The sequence below is a fragment of the Arvicola amphibius genome, chromosome 3 (genome assembly GCF_903992535.2).
Source record: "Arvicola amphibius chromosome 3, mArvAmp1.2, whole genome shotgun sequence".
Classification (NCBI taxonomy): domain Eukaryota; kingdom Metazoa; phylum Chordata; class Mammalia; order Rodentia; family Cricetidae; genus Arvicola; species Arvicola amphibius.
In genome coordinates, this window is record NC_052049.1 from 99,847,705 (window position 1) to 99,875,377 (window position 27,673).

At 41.8% G+C, this 27,673-nt stretch overlaps 1 protein-coding gene across 1 annotated transcript in view; it reads right to left on the reverse strand.

Annotated features, from left to right (window-relative positions):
* The window catches only part of Tmem45b (transmembrane protein 45B), a 44,031-nt gene extending 17,244 nt beyond the window's left edge, over positions 1-26,787 (reverse strand). The window contains exon 1 of the mRNA XM_038321856.1: positions 26,704-26,787. The gene's annotated coding sequence lies outside the window, so the exon portion shown is untranslated. The remainder of the gene's footprint in view (positions 1-26,703) is intronic.
* Positions 26,788-27,673: the final 886 nt, after the last annotated feature.

Consider the following 27,673-nt stretch of genomic DNA (forward strand, 5'->3'; position numbering starts at 1 on the left):
TCACCTATTCCCCATCTGTGCCTCTTGCCCTCCCTTAGCCTTGGCCTTTGGCTGGTGAATTTCCCCAGGTCTCCACTAAGGACTTCGGCCCATAATCCAAAACCGACCATAAATGTAAACTCCCATTGCTGTTGACTCAGAGGCTCTCCAGGCTTTGCTCAGACTGATGTCCTGGAGTGTCCGGAATTCAGCTGTGGCCTCTCTTGTGGCTTTGACCACATTTCCAAAAGAGACCCTGAAGTTATAGAGACTTTTTTTTCCCCTCTCTTTTCTAGACCTGCTTGATTTCCAAAAATCTCCTTAACAGTGCAGGGCCCAGCAATGACAAGCTCAATGGAGGCCTGAGTTTCAGATTAGACCACCCAGGAACCACCTGGAATGGATCATTCAAGGAGAAAGTACTTAATGTTCCAGAGGAAATACCTACATTCTAACCACTGTAGATAGGATCACCTGGTGCCCCTTAGTCCAGCCCATACCCATTCCTTTTCATCAGGACAACCCTAGACAAATGTCAGCCAATCAGGAGTCCCGAACTTTAAAAATTCCTCACCCTAACCTCTATCCCACCCCAACCGAGCTCAAGACTCTGATAGTGTGAATGTGTTGGACACACAGAGAGTCCAAGTTTGAACTTGAATAAAGACTCTTTGCTTTTACATATGGTACTCGGTCTCCTTGTTGGTTTTTGGGGGACTCTGCAATCTGGGCATTACAAACAGGTGTCTCTCGTCTAAAGACCCCATTGTCTTCTTTGGAGTGGAAAATGTTTAAATCATTAGAAAGTCCCTTAATTAAGATTATGCTCATTTTCCTCATCTGCACACTACAGAGGCCTTCGGCTCCTCTGTAAGCATTCAGGACTGCTCTTCGTTCTAGGAGTTCCTCTCTGTAAGAACGTCCTTGCATCTTTCTCCTCTCCTTTTCTGCTCCTGGCATGGCACTTGCTGCCTGCTGCTGTCCTTTTCTAAAGCCACCATGCCTTTTACAACAGGAGGTGTGACTTATGGAAGATACAGTCGACAGCCTTTTGGCCTACAGTGTCCTTCCGGGCCAGACTTCCTATCTGAGTAGAGACCAGGTCTTCAGTTTCTCCACGTCAGTGAGTCCCTCCACACTCGGTCTGTGGGTAGTTTCACTCTGTCCACCCCCAGCTCACCCCTGGAATGCATTCTAAATAAAATTAAGTTTAACCCGCAAACCTCTGTTAGGTTCAAAGGATAAATGGCTAAGTGTGCTGCCTTTTAGCATACTAACGTACACGTTGGTGTCCAGACTCAGTACCTGGGCCTCTCTCAGCTCTTCTTGCCCTGCCTTCCTCCTGAAGCTTCTCCAGCTCTTGGGTTTCCCTTCCCTCAGCTTCTCATTCCTGTATAACCCTGCCTTCTCGGCTCTCTTAGCTCTCTCCCTCTTGGTCCTCCTGTTCCCCCCTTTCGCCTGCCCCCTTGGTCCTCTTCTCTTGCTCCCCACCCTCCTTCTCTCATGGCCCAAATATACTGGCCATTTTTGTGTACTACTTTCTCTCCCTACTCTGGACTCTTCCAGATGCCTTTGGCTGTGCTCTCATTCATATCTACAATGACTGACAGAAATGCCTCCAGACAACTCATTCTCCTCCTCTCTTCTCTCAGGGTGAAGCTCTCTCCAAAGGCTGAGGTGGACTTCATGAAAACTCTTCTTTCACACTTACTGAAGCAACAAAAAGGTCTCCCTTCTCTTAAATATAATCATGTTAGCTGTCCTTTGAGTTTCCTGATACAGCATTCATAATTGTGTAGACCAGCTGTTATATATATCCTTGGCAATTGTTTTCATATAATTGTCTTTATATGTTATTGTATATCCTAAGGGGAAAATGAAAAACAAAATATGTGGCCTCTTTATAAATTTAAAATTTTTTATTGAGTACTGTTGTGGGAGCTTCTTCTGCTCCTTCAGCCAATAGCCGCTGAGATACCAGCCCATTGGGGCGTGGTCTCTCTCTTTAAAAATGCGGCCACTTCCCTCCACTCGCTCTCTGGCTTCCGGTTCCGCTTCTGGCGACTAGGCTCCCTTCCTGATTGCACAGAGGGCTGTTGTCTGGGACAGTGATCTGTAAGTTTTTCCCCTTCAAATAAATAACCATTCTATTAATCATAATTCCAAACTGGTGTGGGATTGTTTGTGATTTATGCCTTCATCTGGCGCCCAACGTGGGGCTCTAACCCACGAACCTGAGATTAAGAGTCTTATGCTCTACCGACTGAGCTAGCATATGCCCCGAAATAACAACACACAAACTGTATTCATTTAAACACTGTCTGGCCCATTAGTTTCAGCCTCTTATTATCTAATTCTCACAATTTGATTAACTCATATTTAGTAATCTGTGTAGTACCACGAGGGATGGCTTACCGGGAAGATTCTAGCCTGCATCCATCTCGGAGAGGAGAGTCATGGCAACTGCCCGGAGTGTCTGACTAACTTCCCTTCTTCCCAGCATTCTGTTCTGTCTACTCCACCTATCTAAATCCTGCCCTATCAAAAAGCCAAGGCAGTTTCTTTATTAACCAATGAGAGTCCTCCATCATTCCTTAAAGTTTTCTAGCTGGACTACTGGGTTTTTCAATCCCTTTTTCTTTTCAGCTTGAGTCTCTTCAATGGTTCTATTTCTTTATTGAATTCTGCTTTTAAATTGTCTTCGTCATCAGCCTTATATTTACATTGTCAATCCAGGATAAGATACAACGCTAAAAACTTTTAAAAACTTCAAAAAATACATTCATTTTGTGTGTGTGTGTGTGTGTGTGTGTGTGTGGTGTTGGTGCAAGCAGGCACATGTGCATGTGTATACACACACATGCTACTGTGCATGTGGAGATCAGTGTTTGATTGGAATCTCCAGCTCTCCCCGGCCTAACTGGAAGGCTCCATTCCTGTCCTTCTCTCCAAAACCTGCCCTCTCAGTGAATCTCCAGCAACGAAAGGAACAACAACAAAAAAACCCCAAAAAACAAAACAAAACAAAACAAAACCCTCAAACAAACAAAAACCAAAAAAAACAACTCTCCCCCCCCCCAAAGTTCTGCGTACTTGGTGGCTACTACAGTTTCCTCCCCTGAAGTTGCCAGCAGTCCAAGACCTTGTCTAAAGCAATCAGTTTTTGACTATACTTGGGCACAAACCCAGCTTGTGGTGGACACGTCATCATCCCTCCCTTACAAACTATATAAACTCCCTGCTTTAGTTTGGGAGAGTGACTTCTCCGGCCTTGATCTCTGGAACTGGAGAACTCACCTGGGAGTTGCTTTGCTCAAATAAACCTGTTCTTTTACTGTTTCATTTGGGCTTAATCTGGCTTACTGTGTCGGCAGAGAATCCTATTATTGGGGTACAGAAAACCTATTAGTCAGGACAACTTGTGGGGTGCCGTTACTCAGGGATCAAATTCAGCTGTCAAGCTTTGTGGCTGTAAGCAAAAGACACCGAAACCACTGAGCTAGAATAATCCATGGGTAAAAAAAAAGTTTGTTTTAGGAATCAAATTGCTAGGCTGTCCTTCAGGGCTCAGAGTACAGCTGCCAGCAGGAAAAGCCTTGTCAGTTTTAAGGGGACAGGTAGCTATGGGAAGAGAGTTTCTTACACTGCATAAACATGTATAAAGACATCTTAAGAGGTCCCCTAAGACCTCCAGGCATTATAGGCCTTGGCTATAGTCTTGACTATCCTTCAGAACTTGACATTCCGCCCTATTGCAGAAAACACTGGGGATTGAGTCACAGAACATGAAGAAATAAATCTAGTGCTCATCTGGAAGCTTCGTCTCTACTAGCTAGCCTTGATGGTGCTTGCTAGAAGGTGCTATGTGCACTACCGGAGGAGAAAAATAATCATTAATCTCATCCAGCTGTGAACTGTCAAGCTACAACAGTGACTGGCCAGACGTGATATGCCCACTGATAAAAGGGGCCACAAATGCTATGGGAGTAACAAACCACTTTCTGATAGCATGGAATCCCTGTCTGACAGTGTTCACAGGGCTGAGAACCTGTGGCTAGTCAAGTGATAGGCCCTAAGGGAGAAACCAGTACTGTTATAAAATGGATATAGTATTACAGCATAGTAATACAATAATGACATTGCTAGCCTATGATTCAGTGCATCTCTCCACCCTCATCTGAGAATAATTTTATATAGTAAAATAAGATTTTGTCCTAAAAAAAAAAGATTATTCAAAATGAAAATATATTGGGCCAGGAGGTGGTCGTGCACACCTTTAATCCCAGTATTCGGGAGGCAGAGGCAAGCATCTCTGTGAGTTCAAGGCCAGCCTGGTCTACAGAGCTAGTTCTAGGACAGCTAGGACTGTTACCCAGGGAAACCTTGTCTCAAAAAACAAACAAACAAACAAATAAACAAACAAACAAAAAGAAAAAGAAAAAATATATTAGGACAAATTCTAGAGGTTTTGTGTATTGAAAAGGTTATGAGAGTTGGAATGTAAAGAAAGGTCACCGGAAATAATAAAGTTGATGATAGTTAAAGATCCTTGAATTTGCTAAACTGAAATTCAGTACCCAACATATGAGCTCACAGAGCCTGGCAGCATGCACAGGCAAACACAGTTTTGAGTTAAAGGGGGTCCCAGTGTTGAGAGGCAGAAGTAGACATAAAAGCTCTTATTTCTAATCAAGAAGTTATCTCCAATTAACATCTGCTTGCAAAGGAAAAATTAGTTTTCTCTATGGAAAATGACTGTTTCTCACTGGGATATTAACCACATTTCAGGGCACACCCCATGCTCAGCGGTAGAAGCCAACACAAAACAAACTGAGTGCTATTTTTGTAGACTTTTTGTCTCACGTTGCTTTGTTTGAACTTTTTTTATTTTTTATTTTTTGGCTTACTGGTCTTTTGTTTGTATATTATGATTTCCAATTTTGTGTTTTTATGTTTTGTTTTTCGTATGTGTGTGTTTCTCCCTTTTTAAAAAAATTTGTTTTTTTGTTGTTGCCACCTTAGACACACACACACACAGAGAGAGAGAGAGAGACAGAGAGAGAGACAGAGACAGAGACAGAGATAGAGAAAGCATAGAGTTGGGTGGGTGGGGAGGATCTGGGAGGATTTGGAGGAGGGGACACTATGATTAGAGTTTATTGTATGACAAATTTTTCTCAATAAAGAAAAAATACAGTACCCTAAATAAAACTGATGCATAAATGCATTTTTGGTTGATTAAATGAACAAAACAAAAAGCCTATTTCTCTCAGCTGCTACCTTTAGTTCTTTTTTTTAGAAAATGGATTCTTTCACAATTTCATATATACCCCCTACTATTTGTCTTTGCTTCCTTAGGTCGCACTGAGTTCTTAATTAACTTTAGATAAATACTTCTGCTATATATCACATGTAAATACTATGTCAGGTACAGAGCACAAAAGAGAAAGACCAGATCTGGACTATGAGAGTTTGCTTACTTTTCAGGGTGGAATCATTCATTCTTTTGTATGCCAGGGATCACCTCTGCATTTAGACGCCATGAATATCTTTAGAAAAAATCTTTCTTTGCCATTTTTATTTCCTCCCACATTCCAGTTATTCAAAGAACCCAACACTTATGATCTAACTAACCAATGTGCTTCTTTTTTAAATTTTTGTCTGCCCTTACAGCCTGTGTGGCCCCTCTCAAGGATGGGGTTGCGTACAGCTGGCATCAAGTCAAGGTAGAAGCTGAGAGACACTTACTCACAAGGAAGCATGCAAGACCAATAGTTCTAGTCCTCTGCTAAAAAATCAAAACCAACCAAACAAAAAGGAGCTAGAGACAGTACTTAATAATGTGGCCCATCCACAGACTGAGCACAGAGATTTATTACAAAATGGAAGAGGCTGTCACCTGTAGGGAAAGATCTGGTCTGCTAATCCCTGCCAATTAGTTGTTCTGGCATAGACTCTAAAGCTACTATATCAGTCAACTGGAATTAACTTTAAAGAAAATAGTGACAACCCTAATAAAAACCATCTTTACAACCTTAAATTGGGTGGGTAGGGAGGTAAGAGAGGTTAGGGAGGAGTTGGGGGAAGAGGAAATAAAATGATAAAAGTATATTATATGAAATTTTCAAATAAGTGAAATTAATTTTTTAAATTCTTTACTCTGATGCTTTCCTGCCTAGTCTCCTCTAACACATCTTATAAATGGTTTACCTATCCAAAACATTATTTGGTTTGTTGATACAACAACAAAAGACCGCTCCAGCACTCTTGCCTCTGACGATGCCTGTGTTTCCCTAACGTTTTGACTTACCCTGTACCCTGCAATACACTTAAGATTTTCCCCAAATTCAAAAAATTCAACTCCAATGGTAACCCTGTAATTCTGTTTGTTTGTTTGTTTTCCTGGTGTTGGGGAACCTGGGCTCTGAGATACCAGGTAATCATGGAACCACTCAGCTGTGTCCTCAGTCCTACCGTTAGCCTTTGTGGAAACGGTCAGGGTTTTCCCAAGTGGCTTCTGCACTTTACAACCCCAGCAGCAATGGCGGAGGTCTCCAGGGTCTCCACATTCTTGCCCATTTTTTTTAAAGATCTTCCTCGCTGCCTTCCTTCCTTCTCTCCCACATTCTTTCTCAATTCTCCTCCACTCCCCCCCACCTTAAGTTTCAGTTTTTCCTTCAACCTTGTTTAAGATAAGGTTTCTTATTTTCTCTGCATGCCAGACTAGCTGGCCCTCTAGTTTCTGGGGATTCTCCTGTCTTTGCCTCCTATGTCGCGATCACGTCTGAATTCCCTTCTGTTTTAGAGATCTTTTAGAGATCTGAACGCAGGCCCTCATGCATGAGTGTTAAACAGTGAGCTATTTCTCCAGCCCCAGCTTTCTACTCGTGAAAGCACATTTTGTGACTTGTCAAGGGAGGACCTTGCCTTTAACCTGTCCAAGCTGTGTTGATGTGAGATTAGTTAATCCAGCATGACACATGTAATAAAACCTTTTCTAGAGTCTAGAAAGAGTGAAGAAAAAAAAAAAAAAAAAAAAAAAAAAAGAGGGAGGATTCCTGTCACCCAGGGGAAAATGACAATAGCCAGGAAATGTCCCAAAAGCTTCCTTGAAAATCAGGCGGGCATTAGTCAGTTAATGTGGGCGGGGTTCCAGGAAGGGCCCACGCCACTTGCAAAGCCCGGCAGATATTAGCAGCTGATTACTGATAGGGCAGGAAGAATAGTGCCTCTATTCATCATCCTTGCTCTCTCACCTCATTTAGCAAGTAAGATCATGAGTCACCATCTTCCTTGGGCTCACCAGGTATTAAACTTTGAAATTTGGAACTTGATAAAAAGAGTATACTGAAAGGTCAAATCAGACAGACACGGTGATCCCAGATGCCCAAGGATCTCTGGGAAAGTGTATAAGCCAACTCACACATGGCCCGAGAAAGCTCAAGGCAGAAAAGATCGAAGTGAAGTGTGAAATCAGTATACGTTCATCCTAGTTCCTGAAGGCACCCGGGTTCCCAGAGTTTCCTTAGAGGGGAGCACAGTCATAAAGCATGAAGTGTGGAGTGTCACACGGACACTCAGTCTTGGTTTTGCCACTTCTGCTGTAAAACCCTTTGGTCACTTTTCCTAGATTTGTGCTTCTCAGCATTTCTAAAACAGGGACTCCCACTGTATCTGTTTTCTCGTTGCTGAAACAGACGACTGTCACAGACGACTCAGGGCTTGTTTTGCTTAGATGCGTCAGTCCGCCAGGGCAGCCAGGGCGTGGCAGCAAAGAGCAGTTCAGGCATGGGTCAGTGCCAGGCAGCAGAGAAAAAGAACTCCAGCCCTCTGGGCTCCTTTACCCTTTCATTTCACAGGGGCCCGAGGGATGGTGCCATGCATATTCAGGATGGCTCTTTTCCCATCAGTTACCCTGTTGGGATGTCCTCCATTGAATTCTATCTTGAATGCCTAAGTGATTCTAATTTGGATCTACTTATAATGAAGAGCATTGCTTATAATCTACTTATAATCACACCTCCATCATGGGGGGAATATTGTGAGAATCAGCTGAAAATAACTAAGAATTAACCAGAGTAAGTGTTTTATAAATGGGCATTTCCTCTTTAATCTGGTGATTTTAGTACCAGGTCCCAGTATCAATGGGGAGAAACCTGGCTTTCTATCCTCAGAGCAGTATACTGTTGAACAAAAACTATCATCTATTGCTTTTCAGTAGCTGACCCCTTGAAGGGCATCAAATGCCAAGAGGGTGAAGGCTGAGGATATTTTTGTAATGGATATGGGGTGTACATTTGGTTTGTATGGTGCATGTATTTCTAGATTTATTTTTATGTGAATGTGTAAGTGTCTGTGTGAGTGTGTGGCCCGAGGAAACCAGGAGGTGGTGTCAAACCCCTTGGAGCTGTAATTACAGGTGCCTGTGAGCCACCCTATATGGGGACTGGGGACCAAACCAGGATCTTCAAGAGCATCAAGCATTCCTAACTGCTGAGCCATCTTTTCAGCCCCAGAATATGTATACATTAAATTAACTAACTAATGATTTTTTTTTTTTACTTTGAGTCTATCCTTTGCAACAGGAACTCAATATTTTCTGTTCAGGTTTAATCTGGAATACACCCAGTCCTGCTGTTTGCACTGTTCTGGGAGTTGCTTAGTAACAGACTGTGGGCGTGTTGTGGACAGTCACTTGCACACTGCATGATTTTCCTATGTGGCTATGGTCATAAAGTCCACTAAGGCCCATCCCTGCTGTCAGCAGTGTGACCCGAAGCAGGTTTAGAGTGCACTGCCCTCTAAAACTTGGCAGCCTCTACCACCTTTCAAGAACAACACACATGGAAGGAGTAAGACCAGACTGGAGTCTGAAATTGCTTATCATCATCATTTGGAACAAAAATACCATGAACAAGGAGGGCCTAGTTCCTGTCTAGTGTGATGGTTTGATCTTGGTTTCTTGGTTTCTCTCTCTCTCAGCTAAGGAAAATATTACATTGACTTCAGAAAGGGCAGTGATAATGAAAATATCTCTGTAAAGCCTTCAAGTCAAATTCTCAGGCTGTGAATACACTTATCTCTGAGGTCCTTGAATGTCCAGTTCATTTGGCCACTTGTTGGTTGTTCTTGTGTTTGTCTGTTTTGAGACAGGGTATTGTTATTATGTAATCTGCCATGTCTGGAACTCATCTAAGTGGCTTTGAACTCACTACGTCCTCATGTTCCTGCCTCCTGTGCTGGGATATAGGCATGTACCCGACGGCACATAGGCATGTACCTGATGGCTTGGCAGATCACTTCTTTGGTGTTCACTTTTTTTTTGAGTTTTTATTTGATTCTGTACATCAACCTCTTGATAGATGAATAGCTGAAAAAGTTTTTCTCTTGTTCTTCAGGCTGCTCTGCCAATTTTTTTCTTTTTCTCAGGGGTCATTTGTTACATGCAAACTTACTTCCGTCTCCCATTCCCCTTGTAAAAGTATATAGCTGTAGATTAAGTACCATTTCCATGTTGCTGATTCCTATAACTTCATTTCTAGCGTGACAGATACATAGCAGCACATAGATGTTTCTTAGACCCTTCAAAGCCTGTGTGTCCCAAATCAAATTCACCATCTTCCCTGCCATCAAGGTGGCTAGGTGGCTTCCCTTCTCATATCCCAAACTCGAGGACTCTTAAAGCCACTATCCTGGGAGTGTTCCTGGGGTCATCATCCTCTCTTATGATTCCCTATGCCACATTCACCTACACTCAAAATGCTGCTTATTTTCTTTCCCTAAATATTCTAGCATTCTCGTTTCTTCCTGTTTTGGCAACAATAACCTCATTTTATTCCTCGGTTTGTTTGTGTGTTTCTTGTCTTGACTACTTACAGTGCCTCAGGTCCTGCTCCCCATCAAACTTCCTTCTGTCTAGTCATCATCTATAATAAACCTGACTATACTACAAAAAAGTGTAAAGAGTTTCACAAACTGCCTACCATGTGAGGTGGTCCGCATCTAGTTATACTGCATGCATACAGGACGTAGTTCCTTCCCACTCATTGACCTGTTTGCTCTACCGTGAACCTTACAGATACCTTTGCTTTCGCTGTTCCTACCACCTAATATGCTCTTTTCACCTGACTCATAGGAACTCACTTTTCAATACTCAGCCATTGTCTCCTCTAGAAAGTCTTCTGGAAGCTTTCAGGACTGGCTAAATACCCCACCTGAAACCATGTCTTTCCATTTAAATTAATCTTCCTCTGGCATGATATGTAATATCTCTAAAGGTCCTAATTTATTCAGAATTAGAACTTATTACCCATTAATTATTAACTTATTCCATTATATGTGAGTAACAAATACTTTATTCATTTTTAATTTAACACATGTGTACTATACATACATCGTTTTCTTCTTCTATCCCTCCATATCCTCCTACATTACCTCCACTCCCTTTGAAATGCATGGCCTCTTTCTCTTTAATTATTATTGTTACACATATATAAAGAAGTTAATATATAAATAACAAACTTGTGAGTTCATTCAGGGTTTACAAGTGTTTATCCTAAAGTAGTCAGGTTTTTGTGTGTTTAAAGAGGTTTCACTGCTTTGAAACCTTGTTTTTTAAATGTAATTCACATTTTTCAATAGAAAAGAAGATACACAGAAGCATATCAGTAACTTTAAAGTAGGAACAGAGTCAAGAACAGAATCCACCTGCTGAACAGCTATGTGTCTGCCTGGATCTGCTATAGTTAGAACCTATAGTGTCTCCAAAGGTCAGTGTGTTAAAGGCTAGGTTCACAGTGTCATGGTATTGGAAGGTTGTTTGGGATGGCTTTCCACAAAGATAGGCACCCTGGCTCCTTCTTCTTTTCTGTCCCATCCCAGCATGAGGTCAGCTGTTTTTATCTGTTACACCTTCTATTTGTGATGAGCCACCACAGGGCCAAAGTCACAGGACAACTGGTCATAGATTACAGTGGTTTTGGCTCGTGGTGAGCCTAAAGAAACTTCTTTATAAGAGGATTATCTCAGGTATTTGACACAGCAATAATCCTACTACTGACAGAACTAAACAGTTTTTTTTTTTTAAAAAGCTACTAAGTATTATTTGTGGCACTGAGCATTGAACCTAGGGAATGAGAAGAAAGTATTCCACTACTGAGCCATTCCTCTAGACCCTTTTTAAAAACTTTGAGACAGGTGGCCTTGTTAAGTTTTGAAGGCTGACTTTGAACTTGCAAAACCTCTTGCCAAGTAGCTGAGAGTACAGGCATGAGCCATCACTGTTGTGGGAACTTCTAGTTCCCCCAGGAGAAGAAAAGCTATGGATACCATCAAAATTAATCAAGATTCGGTTTAAAAAGGAGAAACCTCTTGATAAAGAGAAATGACAGCTCATCCACAGAGGTGATAATCAACAGATTGTAAGGAAACCTCATAAGGGTTGGGACAGGGTATTTGTATTTGCAGGAAAATACCTATCTTTGAAAAGTCAAGAGACCTTGGACATCTAAATGCTTAAAGGAGAAAAGATAGCTATTGAAAAAAAAATCACCAAGCAAAGAAAAATCTAACTTATGATACCAATATCCTCTGCAGGGTAATATCTTATTTACAAACATATAATGGTAGTTGCCAATTAAAAACCAAAGCTGGCTTTGGAGTTGGACGGTGGCTGGCCTTCTTTAAATCCAAGCATCTTGTTAAAAAAAATTCAGAGTTTCTGTCTCATATCAGGAGCCTCCTGGTGTGGGACAGAACGAAGATAAAATCTAGGGACTAAGGTTATCAAAACTCTGCTCTCAAAAATTTTACTTCTCCCCATACCTATTTTTGTCTCTATAGTATCTTTTGTTAAATATAGGTCTATAGAAATTCAAATTTTCTGTTTTAATATAAATAATGTTTAAGTTTCCCACAATGAACAATAATTTTTCCTGCAGTAATCTTTACAGTCTCCAGGAAGAAGATGGGGACCCACAACAATGATTCCACCTGTTTGACATGATGCCATTATGCTGATAGTACCACTTTAAGATCGGTTTTGGTGGACTTCCCACTTTCTCTTCTATAAGGTTCAATGTGGCTGGCTTTATGTTGAGGTCTTTGATCCATTTGGACTTGAGTTTTGTGCATGGTGCTAGATGTTGATATCATGAATTGGTACAGGAGACCACTTCCTAAGTATAACCCCAGCAGCACAGACACTGAGAGAAACAATTAATTAATGGGACCTCCTGAAACTAAAAAGCTTCTGTAAAGCAAAAAATACAGTTAACAAAACAAAATGACAGCCTACAGAATGGGAAAAGATCTTCACAAACCCCACATCAGACAGAGGTCTGATCTCCAAAATATACAAAGAATTCAAGAAATTGGTCATCAAAAGAACAAATAATTCAATAAAAAATGGAATATAGACCTAAACAGAGAACTCTCAACAGAGGAATCTGAAAGACACTTAAGGAAATGTTCAATATCCTTAGCCATCAGAGAAATGCAAATCAAAACAACCCTGAGATTCCATCTTAAACCTGTAAGAATGGCCAAGATCAAAAACACTGATGACAACTTATGCTGGAGAGGTTGTGAGGTAAAGAAAACACTCCTGGTGGGAATGCAAGCTGGTACAGCCCCTTTGGACATCAGTGTGGTGATTTCTCAGAAAATTAGCAAACAATCTTCCTCAAGACCCAGTAATACCACTTTTGGGTATATATCCAAAGGATGCTCAATCGTGCCACAAGGACATGTGCTCAGCTACATTCATAGCAGCATTGTTTGTCATAGCTAGAACCTGGAAACAACCTAAATGCCCCTTGACTGAAGAATGGATAAGGAAAATGTGGTATATTTACACAATGGAGTACTACAGAGCAGACAAAATAATGACATCTTGAATTTTGCTGTCAAATGAATGGAGCTAGGAAACATCATATTGAGTGAAGTAACCCAAATACAGAAAGACAATTATTACATGTACTCACTCATAAGTGGTTTTTAAACATAAAGCAAAGAAAACCAGCCCACAAATCACAATCCTAGAGAACCTAGACAACAATGATGACCTGAAGAGAGACATACATAGGTCTAATCTGCATGGGAAGTAGAAAAAGACAAGATCTCCTGAGTAAATTGGGATCATGGAGACCTTGGGAGAGGGCTGAAGGGGAGCAGAGAGGCAGGGAGGGGAGCAGAGAAAAATGTAGAGCTCAAAAAAATCAATTTAAAGAAAAAGCAACAAGAAAAAAAAGATCGGTTTTGGGTTACAAACTGCTCAAGATGATTCTAACTCGTCCAGCTGAGATGGTGCACCTTCTTACAATGTTCCAGCCAGAACTCCAAATAAGAACTTCAGAAAGACACTACTGACTACTCAGAGACTTTCTGCAGTTGTACCAGACCCTGATCTTGAAACTTAACTATCATTTTAGGTTTGTTTGTTTGTTTGTTTATTTATTTATTTATAAGAAAACAAACTATCTTTTTTTTTCATTATACATACCAATCCAAGTTCCCACTTTCTCCCCGCTTCCCACATCATTTTAGATTTCACAGGATCCCATAGAAATATCATCACCCCATAACAGCTGAAATGATAGCTAAAAACCGATGTCCCCTCTCCAAACCAAGTTTGTCCTCAGGGTTAGGGACATTTATTAGCGTTGGTTAAAAGAAAGTGGTATAGGGTTGAGATAGAAATGAAGTAGGCTCAGGGATCTCTTAAAAAAAAAAAGAAAATTGATAGGGTGGGATAATAGATAGATTAGTGTATTACTTGTGAGCTATTCTTTTTAGACAATTTATATTGGTATAAATTCTTGTATATTGATAAAAATTCAAATTATATTTGCTCCTATTTCTGTTTACAATATTTGTGCACTTATGCAAAGTTATTTTGTCATATTATATGCATGCATATTTCTACCTCTGCTTAAGATATTTTGTATATTGATGCAATTTTAGAATATGTTTATCATATTGCACTATACATTTCTACCTCTGATCAAGATACATATATATGTATATATATAGTTTACATTTTGAGGTCATTGTCCTCATTTGCTGCACATTTGTTTAAAGGCTGCTGATTTTAAAATATGAAGCCTTAGTCTTTAAAACTATAGAGGTATTAAGAATTACAGGTAACTTGTCATCCATGTTTGTCATACTTATAGTTAGACTAGTCAGGTTCTTTAGATGCATAGAGATTGTATTCTGCATAGACAGGTAATCTTCAAACACTTCAAAGAACTTCAAATTCAAAAATATGACATTTAAATAACTTAGGATTCTATTGACGATTGCTCCTGGCAGCACCGACCTACTCCCAAGAGTTCCACTTGGATTTTGTTTTCTTCTTGGCAAAACTGGTCTTTGGGCAAAGAACTGCCCCTGCCTTGACTACTAACAAAATGCATGATGTACAAACTGGAAAGCAGGATACAAGCTTACGTATTACCAAGTCTGGCTGCAGCATGGGATACAACTGTGGACACTTCTGGAACAAAACTTCTCTGTACTCTCAGGAAACACTTCCCAGAAGATTTCACCTCAGTAATATTGTCTCTTCTTAATCATCACTAATTTCTTAGCTCCACCTGACCAGAATCAATTGTCCAGTAATTCAGTAATTCAGTAATGTCAGTAATTCAGGTATCTTGTTAACCACAGCTGATTCTTCAACCCCAGCTAACCAGAACCAACAGGATCTTAATTCAAAATAAAAATTGGCCCTAATAGAGCTTTTAGACTTCCTTCTGAAACTTTGCAATCCAGCCCTCTATTTTCTGCACTGCTCTTAACATTCTTGTCTTCCAAGTTCCCATAGGACATCCCACTGAGGTCTCAATGCTCAATGACTTTCTTAGCTCAAAGTTCCAAAGTCCTTCTGTATTCTTCCCCAAAACATGGTCAGGTCCACCATAGTAATACCCCACTCCTGGTACCAAACTCGTCTTAGTTAGGACTTCTACATCTGTGAAGAAACATCATGACCAAAAAACAAGTTGTGGAGGAAAGGCTATATTTAGTGCATACTTCGGCATTGCTGTTTATTACTGCAATAATAAGGAAGGCAGGACAGAAACTCAAACAGAGCAGGATCCCAGAGGCAGGAGCTGATGCTGAGACCATGAAGGAGTGCTGCTTACTGGCTTGCTTCCCTTGGCTTGCTCAGCATACCTTCTTATAGAAAGAACCCAGGACCAGCACCCCAGGAATGGCACCACCCTGATGTGGGATTTCCTTCTGTATGCTGTGTATATGTTTTATTGCCATTGGTTAATAAAGAAGCTGTTTCAGCCACTGGCTTAGCAGAGCAAAGCCAGGTGGGAAATCTGAACAGAGATATATAGAGAAAGTAGGTAGCATTAGAGAGACACCATGGAGCCATTGAAGGAGGCAGATGCAATGCAGCTGTCCAAGAAGCAAGAGGTAACAAACCATGAGCCTCATGGTAAAATATAAAATAATAGAAATGAGTTAATTTAAGCTATAAGAGCTAGCTAGAAATATGCCTGAGTCATTGGCCAAGCAGTGTTGTAATGATATAGTTTCTATGTGATTATTTGGGTCTGAACAACTGGGAAATGAACAAGCAGTCTCCTTCTATACCACCCACCTTGGGTTGGGCCATTCCTCATTGAGTGAAAAAATGCCCAATAGCTGGATCTCATGGAGGCTCTTCCTTAGCTGAGGCTCCTTCCTCTGATGACTCTTGCTTGTGTCAAGCTGACACACAGAACCACCCCAAACCCCTGAACTCACATGGTAAAAGGAGACACCCGATTCCCGCAAGTTGTCCTCTGACCTCCATGTGTGCACTGTGGCAAGTTCATGCACTCACAAATGGACACACACACACACACACACACACACACACACGTATAAAATATATTTGAGAGCCAGGCGGTGGTGGCGCACGCCTTTAATCCCAGCACTCGGGAGGCAGAGGCAGGCGGATCTCTGTGAGTTCGAGGCCAGCCTGGTCTACAAGAGCTAGTTCCAGGACAGGCTCTAAAAAAGTTGCAGAGAAACCCTGTCTCAAAAAACCAAAAAAAGAAAAAATAAAAAAAATATATTTGAAAAATAATAAACTTCTGGAGCAGAACTATTTCTGAGAAATTAATTATACACTTAAAGATAAACCAACAAAAAGCCTGCTCTGCCTCCTTAATTACCACACAAAGAAGCCCGCCATTGTACAAGCTGAGTTCACAGACCACGATGTTTGCCTTTTTCTTTTCTTCCTATTTTTTCCTTTTTTTCTTCCTCCTTCTCTCGTTTCTTTTGTCTCCCTTTTCTTTCTATGTTGTTCAGGCTGTCCTGGAACTCACTATGTTTTCTAGGCTGGCTCCAAACTCACGATCCTCCTGCCTCAGTCTCCTGAGTTTTAGGATTACAGGTAAACAACACTATGTGTGGCAACATGCCTTTCTTTACCAAGGTCACTTCAATAAGTTATAAATAGCAGAACCCAATGCAAGAGAAAATGTCCTCTGAAAGTGAACACGGGACTGGTGAGATGACTCAGTGTGTAGAAGTACTTGTGTCTTCACCCTGGAGCTCACAGATGTCAGGAGAGAACTGACTCTGGAGCATTGTTCCCTGTCCCTGACCTCCACACAGGCTGTTGTCTGTGCACCCTTGCACATCCATACAGTTGAGATACAGTTGACCTCCACACAGGCTCTTGCCTGCACACCCTGGCACACTCATACAGTTGAGATATTGCAGCACTGTGCTCAGTAGAAGGTTTCTTTTGGGTGATCTTTTCTTGGTCGTAGTTGATTCTTATCAGTAGAGCAGGCTGAGGTGGTGACACCAAGGGAGGGGATGAGAAACACAGCAGAGCAGAGGTAGTCGAGAGGTGGCAGTTTTGAAGGCTGCAGCAGCTGCAGCAATAGCAAGGCTAGGAGAGTCACTGAAGAATTCCAGACAATGGATGGAGCAGAAATGATGGGAAGTAGATGTGCTGAACCAAAGAAAGGAAACTGTGAGCCCCAGTCATGGCAAACATTTCAGAGGACTGCTAACCACCAGGGCCAGGAGTCTTACACATCTGGACCAAGAGCTATAGCGCTAGCAGCTGTCGAGGATTGGGGAGCCTGATATCTTTAGCCTGAGAACTGTAATGTGTCACTGGAGAGCTGAGGGTCCCATTCCTTGCAGCCTGTATAAGAGCTGTAATACTAGAAGGTACTATCTGGTGCTGCTCATGGATGCTGGGCCACCACCACTGAAAACAGGAGGGCAGTGTCTCTCAAGTGCTGAGGTTATTGGTAGTTAAAGCCTCAGGTAACAAACCTCCAACCTGAGTTCCTAGAACATAAATCTCTGGCATCAAAGGTCCAGAGCAATACGTGCTTAGCCCTTAGGGTTTGGAACTGTAAGTCTCTCGGCCACCATTCCAGCCCACAGGTCTTGAGTGATGAAGACTCAGGGTCTGCCATCACCAGAAATGCTTCCCATTGCAAACCCACAATTCTTATCCAATTAGGGCGAAAGGACCTGCCAGCTGATGAGTAACATAGGGTTGAGGTTTGTCCTTCTCCTTCCTTCCTTCTTCGTCTCTTTTTAGTTTGGCCGTTTCCTTACTCTTCTTCCTCCATTTCGTTTAGTCTACTTATTTTAACCTTTAAACCCTCTGCGTTATCTAATTGCACTCCATGTACCCATCTAATGTCTAACAGTGACCTAAACTCCTTCCTTTTTACCCCTCCCTCCGTCCCTCCCTCCCCCTCTCCTCTCCCTCCCTCTCTCCTCCCTCCCTCCCCTCCTTTCCTCTTCCCCTTCCCCTTCTTCTTCCTTCCCTTCCCCTTCCCCTTCCCCCTTCCCCTTCTCTTCTTCTTCTTTCTTCTTTCTTCTCTTCTTCTTCTCTCTTCTTCTTCTTTTCTCTTCTTCTTCTTCTTCTTCTCTCTTCTTCTTCTTCTTTTCTTTTCTTCTTCTTCTTCTTGTCTTTCTCTTCGTTTCTTCTTCTTCTTCTTCTTCTTCTTCTTCTTCTTCTTTGTCTCACTCTAGACTTAGCATTTTTGTCTCCATAATAATGTAAAAGCCATAAGCATTCAGTTGATACTAAACCCTAGGGTCTGACTTTTGATTTTCTGAGTTAACCGTATGTTTGAAACCAGCAGCAGCAGCTATGAAATCACAAGGGCAAACAACCTACACTTCACAGCATTCTGTGCCGCTAAGGTAGATGGTTGTGGAACAGTGCAGTAGATGTATTTTTGACTTATGACATTTTCCATTTACAATGTGTTTTTCAGGACATATAACAAAACCATAAATCAAGGAACATCTATATGTAAGTCCAGAATTCAGGAAGGATATTGCTTGGTATTGCAGACCTCAGGCCAATACAATGAATCAGAAGAAGTCATGTGATTTGTGTATATAGGAAATTATTCAGGGATCACATGCCAAAAGGAGCAATTGTGTAAACATCAGAGGACTCCATCTTGGTTGGTATTCTTTAATGAAGTAAATTTGAGAATGCAACTTGAGGTATTTGTTTGATTTTCCTTGAGCCTAATTTTCATCTTTGGAAAATGAGAAGACTGGATTTGATAATCTTTAAGACTCCATGCAGCTCTAAACCACTCTCCCTACAACACCAAAGCTGGGAATGAAATGGGCTGAACAAAGTCTCTCTAAATTAGCTTCTAACAGTTCTAAGAAGCAAGACTAAGTGCTCAGTGTCCATCAAACAGTTTGTATTAACATTATTTCAAACAACTGATTTTATGATACGTTGAATACTTTTATATTTTTGTATGATTTAATTTCAATAAGAATTTCAAAATGATAATTTCTCCAATTGGAAAACTGAGGCAGGAGATTTGAAAGCTTTAACCTGGGCTACGTAGTGAGACCCTGTCTTTGAACACCTTTAATCCCAGCACTCAGGAGGCAGAGGTAGGGGGATTTTTGAGTTTGAGGCCATCTAGTCTACAGAGTGAGTTCCAGGACTGATAGGGCTACACAGAGAAACTGTGTAAAACCAAACCAAACCAACCAAACAACCAACCAAGTAAACAAAAAACCCAAACCAAAACAACAACACCCACCAACAAAGCAGACTTCTGGATAAGGTGGAAGATTTTAAGCAGGTTGTAAGGAATGGCTGATCATACTTAGGAAAGCCAGGGTCTGGAATATTTTAGAATTCCATCAGCTACCATTCAGTCACTAGGATCCGCTTGATCAGCTCGCCAGCAAACTTCTCTACCACTGATGGACCTGCTGGGACAGCAATCAACTCAGGGGCCTCTGCAGCTAAAGAATGGGGACTCTGAAGTTGGTTGCAAACTAGAGTGTCCTACTTCTCTCAGAAAATCCACAAAGGTAGATTTTTATCTACGGGGTCCCCAGCAACTGCCACTGGGACCACCATCTATGAGGACCAAAACTGCGGGAAGTACAGACAACCTCTTAACAGTGCCTCCACTAGCTGCTGCCCATGCCAACAGGGTGGGGTTGTAGTAACCACACCTGAGCAAACAGTGCCTTGGCTGGTCCCAACTCACAGCAAACTGCACAGCAGAGGAACTGAGAAGCCCTGAAAGTCAGAACTAGTTCAAATCAATGAGTTTAGCCTGGAACAGAGAGACTGAAAAATAACACCCAGGCAGGAGGTTTCATTATCTTATATCTCCATTCAGTCCTAGCACCCCCATAGCTTCTGCTTATCAAATAATGCCCTTTGCTCACTTCCCTCTACTGTTCAAACACTGCCTTTAAAAAAGCCACTATTGCCCTGATACCAAAAATTATTTCCCAGTTCCCTTGATGAACACAGACACAAAAATTTCTCAATGTAACACTTGCAAACTGAGTTCAAGAACACATCAAAATGTTGTTCCTCATAATCAACTTGACTTTTTTCTAGGGATTTAGGGATCAATAAATATAACCTATTAATGAATGTAATCTGTCACATAAGTGGACTAAAAACAGAAATCACACGATCATCTCAATATATTCAGAAAAGACTTTCGACAAAACTCAACATAATCTTGGGAGAAAAACCCTTGAAAGACTAGTGGTGGAGGGAACATATCTCAACCCAATAAAGGTCATGTACAACAAACATATAGCCACCATCTTGTTAAATAGAGAAACACTGAAGGGTATTCTCACTGAGACTGAGGACAGGACAAGGCTGCTCGCTCTTTCCTTTTCTGTTCAATACAGTGCTTGAAATCTTAGCTAGAGTAGTTAGACCAGAGAAGTAAGCAAAAGGGATACACCACAGGAAAGAAAGCAGTCCTATTGGATGATGATGTGATGCTATCCATGAATGAGCCTCAAAACTCCAACAGAAAACTCCTAGAGCTGATGAATGGTTTCAGCATAACTAACATATCCAAATCTGTGCCCTTCTTACCTACAAGGACAAACCCACCAGGAAAGAAATCAAGGAAACAACCCCATTTACCATAGCTTAAAAAGAGAATTCCTTAGAACAAACCTAAACAAGGAAGTAAATTACTGATAAATGAAAAAAAAATTGTTCTGGGGGATTTTTTGAGACAGGGTTTCTCTGTGTAATAGCCCTGGATGTCCTGGAACTTTGGAGACCAGGCTGGCCTCAAACTCACAGAGATCTACCTCCTAAGTGCTGGGATTAACAGTGTGCGCCACCACAGTCTGGTTTATAAATGAAGATTTTAAAACATTAAAGAAACTGAAGGAGAAATCACAAGATGGAAAGACCACCTGTGATTATGGATTGGTAGGATTACTACTGTGAAAAGGTCATTGTATCAAAGTCAATCCAAATGTTCAATGTAATTTGCATCAGAATTACAATTCAATTTTTCACAGAAAAAAAAAAACAATCCTAAAATTTATATGGGAGCAGAAATGATGCCAGATAGTCAAATGATCCCAAATAATAAATACTGCTGGAGGTGTCAGACTCCGGATGTCAAGGCCTGCTACAGTGCCACAGTGACAAAGACAGCATGACACTGCCCAACCTAGACGCACCGGTCAGAGGGGCAGACTAGAGACTCAGACAGTCGTCTAAAGACATTCAGCAACCTAATTCTTGACAAAGATAACTAAAACAAACATTGAAGAAAAGAGAGCATCTCAAAATATGGTGCTGGGAAAGCTAGCTATTTCCCTGTGAAAGAATGAAAACTGGGTATCTTCCTGGAGAAGAATGAAAGTTCATTCTTTACATTTTTGGTAAAAGATTATTCTATTTTTCATGTAATAGGGTTTCGCCGGAATGTGTATATGTGCATCACATCTGCACATTGCCTGCAGAGCCCCAAAGAAGGCATTTTTAGGGATGGTTTTGAGCTACAATGTGAGTTCTGTGAACCAAACCTGAATCGTCTACAAGAGCAGTGAGTGCTCTTAACTGCTAAGCCATCTTTCCAGCCCTGAAAGGTGATTATTTCTCACCATGTACAAAAATTAATTCCAAAAGCATGGAAGACTTGAATACCAGACCCAAAGCTCTGAAACGAAGAAGGAGGAGGAGGAGGAGGAGAAGGAGGAGGAGGAGGAGGAGAAGGAAGAGGAGGAGGAGGAAGAGGAGGGGAAGAAGAAAAGAAGAAGAGTCCACTTCAAGATATAGACTCAGACAAGGCCTTTCTGAATAGGACCTGATTTTGCAGTAAGTAAGACCAAAAATTAACAAATGGAATATCATGAAATTAAAAAGTTGCTGTACTATGGAGTCAACTGTTAATCAACTAAAGAGGTAGACTCCAGAATGGGGAATTTTTTTTGCTAGCTATACATCTGACAGAGGATTAGTATGTAGAATATAAAAAGAACCAAATACAAAGAAAGTAAACAGTCCAATTTTAAAAAGTGGACTCTGGAACTGAACACAGTTCTCAAAAGAATAAATATGACTAATAAACATTTTTAAAAACGCTCATCATTCCCAGCAATCAGAGAAATAAAAATTAAAACTACACTGAGATTTCCCCTTACCCTATTCAGGATGGCTAAGATCAAGAAAACTGAAAACAATAATTGACAGCCAGGACGTTGGGAAAGGAGAATGTTTATCCACTGCTGGCGGACTATAAATAGGTGCAGCCACTTTGGAAGTCAGTGTTCAGACTCCTCAAAGAGCTAGAGGCAGATGTATCATATGATACAGCTATGCCGGCTGAGGCATATACCCAAAGCTCTCTAAACCATCACAGGCTTACTTGCCTATTTATGTTTATTGCTGTTCTAATCACACAAGCTAAGAAATGGAATTAATACAATGGAATTTTATCCTTCTATAAAGAAAAATGAAATTATAAAATGTGCAGGAATTGTATTAAAACTGGAAAACATTCGGTTAAGTAAGGTTATTCAGGCCCAGAAGGACAAATGCCACATGCTCTGTCTCATAGGTAGATCCAGCTTGGACTTAGATTTGGGTGTAACTTAGGGTACCTGTACAGGCCGGGGAAATAGAAATGGGCAATTGCACAGGGGTTTAGGAAGATCTTAAGGGAAGGGGAATAGTAGAACACAGGGGATATAAAGGAGAAAGGGCAACAATGGTAGGTGTTATGTAAAGACAGGGGTGGGATTGCAGAGGGAAGGGTTGTGGAAGGGATAACTAACACTTAGGAGATTTGAAAAAGCCATATAGAAATCGATTTTATAAGCTTACTAAAAATATGATTTAGATGGAGGGATAATTGTCTATTCAGAAGCCATGTTATTAAACAAAAATCCCAGTGTCTGATATGGGATACTTCCCCTTTGTGTTGTTGGTGAGAGGCAGCTCAGCAATCCCTAAAACAATACAAGTTATTACCATTACACTTGATTACCCATCAGAACATGATGGTAAGACTCTCTTGGTGAAGACACTACACACTTTGGTCATAAGATAGTCAATCCAGTACTGAACTGGGCACTTCCTGCCTGCTGACTAGCTTTTGTGGTGCTAAAAAAATTCTTTGTATGCTACCAAGGGAAAAAAAGTCATCAATAGTTTTATCCAGCTGTGAATTCTTGAGAGCTACATTAATGACTGGCCTGGAAAGATATTATGGGTGTTGCAATAGTGGCATGGATGTTATGGGAATAATTGGTGACTTTTTATTGGATGTAAGTCCCACTCCACAGGAGGGAGCTCATTCTTGTATAAACCTGGCCAGGAACCTGTGACTGGAGAGGTCATAAGCCCTAGGGGAGAGCCTACTACTATTATCATGCTAAATATAGTATCAAACTGCTTTCAAAATAATTTTATTCATACCCATAAATTAAGGCAGCTCTTAGTCCTCATCTGAGACACTTCTTTTTGCAGTAGGTGGTGGTTAATGAAGAGACATGCAATTGGTCAACATGCAAAGACTAAGTAACCATTGGAGTGTTCAGCATTAAATGGGTGTTTATGCTGTGGGGTATTTGTACACTGTGTGAAGGTATATTGCTGTGATTGATGTAATAGAAAGTTAAATGGCCAATAGCTAGACAGGACATATAGGTGGGATTTCTGGGGAGAGAAAGAAAGAGGAGAGGAAACAGGAGATGCAAGATGTAAAAGAGGTAACATCACGTGATAGAATGTAGATAGATTAACTTAAGCTGTAAGAGCTAGTTAGGAACAAGCCTAAGCTATAGGCTGGGGGGCTTTCATAGTTAATAAGAACTCTCCACGTCATTATTCGGGAGCTGGCTGGCAAGACATAAAAGGACTGGTTACATGTCTATATTACCTCTCTCCTCACCCAAGGTACAGGGAACCTACAGAAGAAATGGCAGAAAGTTTGGAAGAGCCCAAGGTCCAAGGTGAGGGAGAATTGCTGAGAACTGTTTTTGTTGTTGTTTGTTTTTTGTTTTTTTAAAAATGGATGCTACTCACAAACTCACAGTGATTGTGGTTATGTGTGTAAGACCTGAAGACCTGTACAAGATCAAGACAACATTCCAGGATGGATAGTAGAGGGGCACTTGAGGTACCATCCTTAGCTGAGGAACTGTAGCAGTCAATGACCACTGGGCTACACTGGGGAGGGACAGTCATTTTTCTTCAGGGGTGTGGCTCCTGGTAGGTTGGTCATACTCTAGAAGACTCCACACCCATGGGAGAAGTTGTCGTACTAGTTTGATGTAGTGACTTTTAAAAAAAAGGAGATGAGAGAAGGTTGGGAGGGAAGTGTGTATGTGTGTGTGTGTATGTGTGTGTGTGTGTGTTTGTGTGTATATGTTGGGGTCCAAAATGAGTTGGAGGGAGAAAATTGTGGGTTGGATATTACCAAAATACATTGTAAACATCTATGAAATTATCCAAGAATAAATAATATATAAAAACAAATGTGCAGTATTTAGTAGGAAAAATTATAATCTTCTATTACAAAACTTAAAAAAATAGTAATACAAAATTACCTAATATGAACTGGTGTATTCTAGAAAACATTCAGGTGGGAGTTCCAATGCTACTATTTCATAAACGGACAGCTCTGGCCAGGTACAGAATGATTTGGTATCAGTTCTGCATGTGAAATAGGAACCCTACCCTTATATCCCAGTGCATAAATCACTCTGTTCTCTACAAATCCCCATTCTACACATGATATTGATGATGCTTTATGAAAACCAAATCCTTGGCAGGGCAACACCGTGGCTTGCCATGTGTGGGCATTACTATGCACTACATACAGGCGGCTAGTGGGCCCTCTCCAGTTTCCTTCTGACCTCCCACTATGTGCCTTGTGCTCATCTACTTTTAAAGGAGGTCGGTAGAAGAAACCCATACAGTTCTACTTTAATCTGTTTTGCCTGTTTCCAATTCTAGAGAGGGTTTGGGGGAGAGAGAGCTGGCTGGTTAAGAGGGTGGAAGTTCCGAGTTCAAGTGAAGAGAGAGCCACAGGAAATTCAAGGGAATCACAGCGCTTGTGTGTGGCCGCTGGTTGCTCACCTTCAGTGTGCTCTACTATTGTAAACAATTTATTGTTTGTCTTATGGCCATCTGTAGAAACATACAGAAAGGAAATATTTTTATATAGCTATTTATTATTTATTTATTTATTTTAACATACCAGTGACTTTAGTTTTCCTATAACTAAAAAGGTTTGCCATCTCAGGAACTTCAGGTATGAAGGTGGCTGTACAGGTGGTAATGCTGTCCTTACCTACTGTGTCCCACCTGGAAAAGCGTGATAACCTTTGGTTGTCCTTTGATTATGCCTTACACCAACATATTTTGAATAATTGAGCATGCATCTGATGCCATCCTGAAGCAATGGGAAGAATGAGAAGTCCTCTTCTTAATCTCTGCTCCAGGGCTCACCTCAATGTGCCATTTTTACATCATAGCTCTTTAAGGCCCAAGATTAAGTCATAGCTATAACTCAAAGCTTTTCAGGGGAGACCTTGAATAAAGTGATGCTCAACAGCTTCACCTTGGTCATCACAGGCGGCATCCACCAGGAAGATGGGGGAAGAGACCACAGAATGCAAGGGGAGATACAGCACTGGTACCATTTCCACTTTCCTTAGTCAGAGCAAGTCAAAGCCTTTGGAAAGAAGGAAGAATAGTGGGTCTCTATTACACTGTTACAAATATGTGCAACCAGATACAGCCTTGCTTGGCTGCTTATCACAGGCTCTCGACTTTGTAAAACCCAAGGAACCTCATATTCAAAGGAATATCTTTCCCATGTCTTTTCCAGAAACTACAGAACATCAGGTGGTCACATTGAGTCAACAAACCCATAAAGAACTGCTTCTTGGGGTTCAAAATCCAGCCTCTATTGGGTAGAAAGTACATATTGACAAAAACAAAAGCACAGGTTGCTTGTGAGCAATAAACCGTGGTATCTATTTAGATGGGTGTGTAGTGAGATAAATGCATCTGCCTTCCAGCTTTGATGGCTACGCTAATCCTGAAGTCAAATGGAACCCAGGGTGGGGTGACACGGGAAGCCGTGTCGGGAGAGCGGGGAAGAGGCTCCAAAGAGAACGGAACGAACGGAAGCAGCCGTTGCTGAGATCTTAGGAGAGACAGCTGCTCTTAACCTTTTTAAATTTCATTTTACGAAGCCCCACCTTTCCTTGACTGCAGTACAAATCCGTGTTTTGTTGTTGTTTTTTCTCCATTTAGGGTGGTCCTTGTTTCCAAGGTCAACCCCTCTGGATTCAGACAGGTCCCCCATTTCAGGTTCTCCTTACTAGGGCCAATCTTATAGCTTTACTCTATGATTTCAGAAGCCGAGGCCAAACGATGGCTGGAGGGGCTGTATCAACTGTCTCTTATTATCAGACTTCCTGGCCTATGGAATATATCTCGTTCCTGCATTTGTGGATCCCTAGCTAAGAAGGCGCGACAAATGGGGTTCAAGTGAGCACAAGCCAAGCTGGTCTCCGCAACAGGCACACCACCTAAATTGAGTCCCCTGTTTCACCCAGGCGGAATGGATGCGGGACTTCGCACCTTGGCGTCTCTCAGTAACGCTGTGGCCCCGAATCATTCCAGGACCTCGGACGCAACTTCGGCGGGGACTGGTGGACTTCCCAGCCACGAAGAGGTGACCAACTGCTTAAGACGCACTAGGTATCCTCAGCACTCCAGCACCCTTCCTCCGTCCGAGAGGCCTCCAAACCAGTGTGCCCCTTATCTGTCTCAGTCCCCTTCCTGGCGGCGTTCCCCCTCCCTATCCGCGCCTCCCTTCCTAAGTGGAGCCTCCTCAGGCAGTGCCTCCTTTTTTCCCAGCCCCGAGCCCCTGCCCCAGCGGAACTTCTGACCTTTTCCGAGCCTCAGAGGTGTCCACTTGTCAGGTCCGGTCACGAATGTGGCCGCTGGTGCCCAGCAGGTACAGGCGTCCGCACCCCGCTCCGCTTGGCCCCGCCCGCTGCCGGCGCTGGCAACCACCGATGGCCCTACCCTGCTAGCCCGCAAGCAGGTAGCCCAACACTGCGCTTTCCTTCGCGCCCCTTGACCCTGCTTCATAGACAGTCCCTGCCCTGCCACAGGCACTCCCTAAAGAGTGTGCTGCTTAAGTCCAGACTTCTGGCTCATCCAGGCAGACTTCTTAATGGAAACTTCCTACTATGCAAAACAATTCCTGTCCTGGGAGGTAGGGAAGGTATAGGTCTGAATTTTGCCAGCCCGGAACCACAGCCAACATACATGGGACAATTGGCCACGGACTGCTCACCTGCTGCCAAAGAAGGCTCTGGTGAGATACATGAGAGGATGCCTTTAAAGAAAAAGAAATCCATCCATCCATCCATCCATCCATCCTTCCATCCATCCATCATCTGCTCTGTACACATTTGACAAAAATCTACTAGGTGGGCATAGTTTTGGGGAGAAGTCCAAGAAGAGTTCCCTTCCTCCCTTGAAATGCATGGCTCTCACTGTAGTGTTTAAGATGCTATGACCTTTGTAGTTCTTTAGCCCTTACTGACCTTATTCTGCACCCCCCCCCCCATGCTGCCCCTTACCCCTTAAAGACAAGAGGAGAATGTTAGTACTAAGGTTTTCTTTTCACAGGCTGGTAAGAAGCAGCAGAGGAATCTATGAAAAGCTGCTCTGTTTTTCAGAAAAGGTATTATAATAAACATTTATATTGTCAGCTTGGGGACTAGTACTGGGAAGAGTCAGACCTCATCCTGGAGTTTGCTAACACATGTAGGTTTTGAAATGGAGGAAAGGGAGGAACCCTACACAGTCATCAGTCTGGGAGAGGCTGCTCTGGGGCTTTCTGCTCAG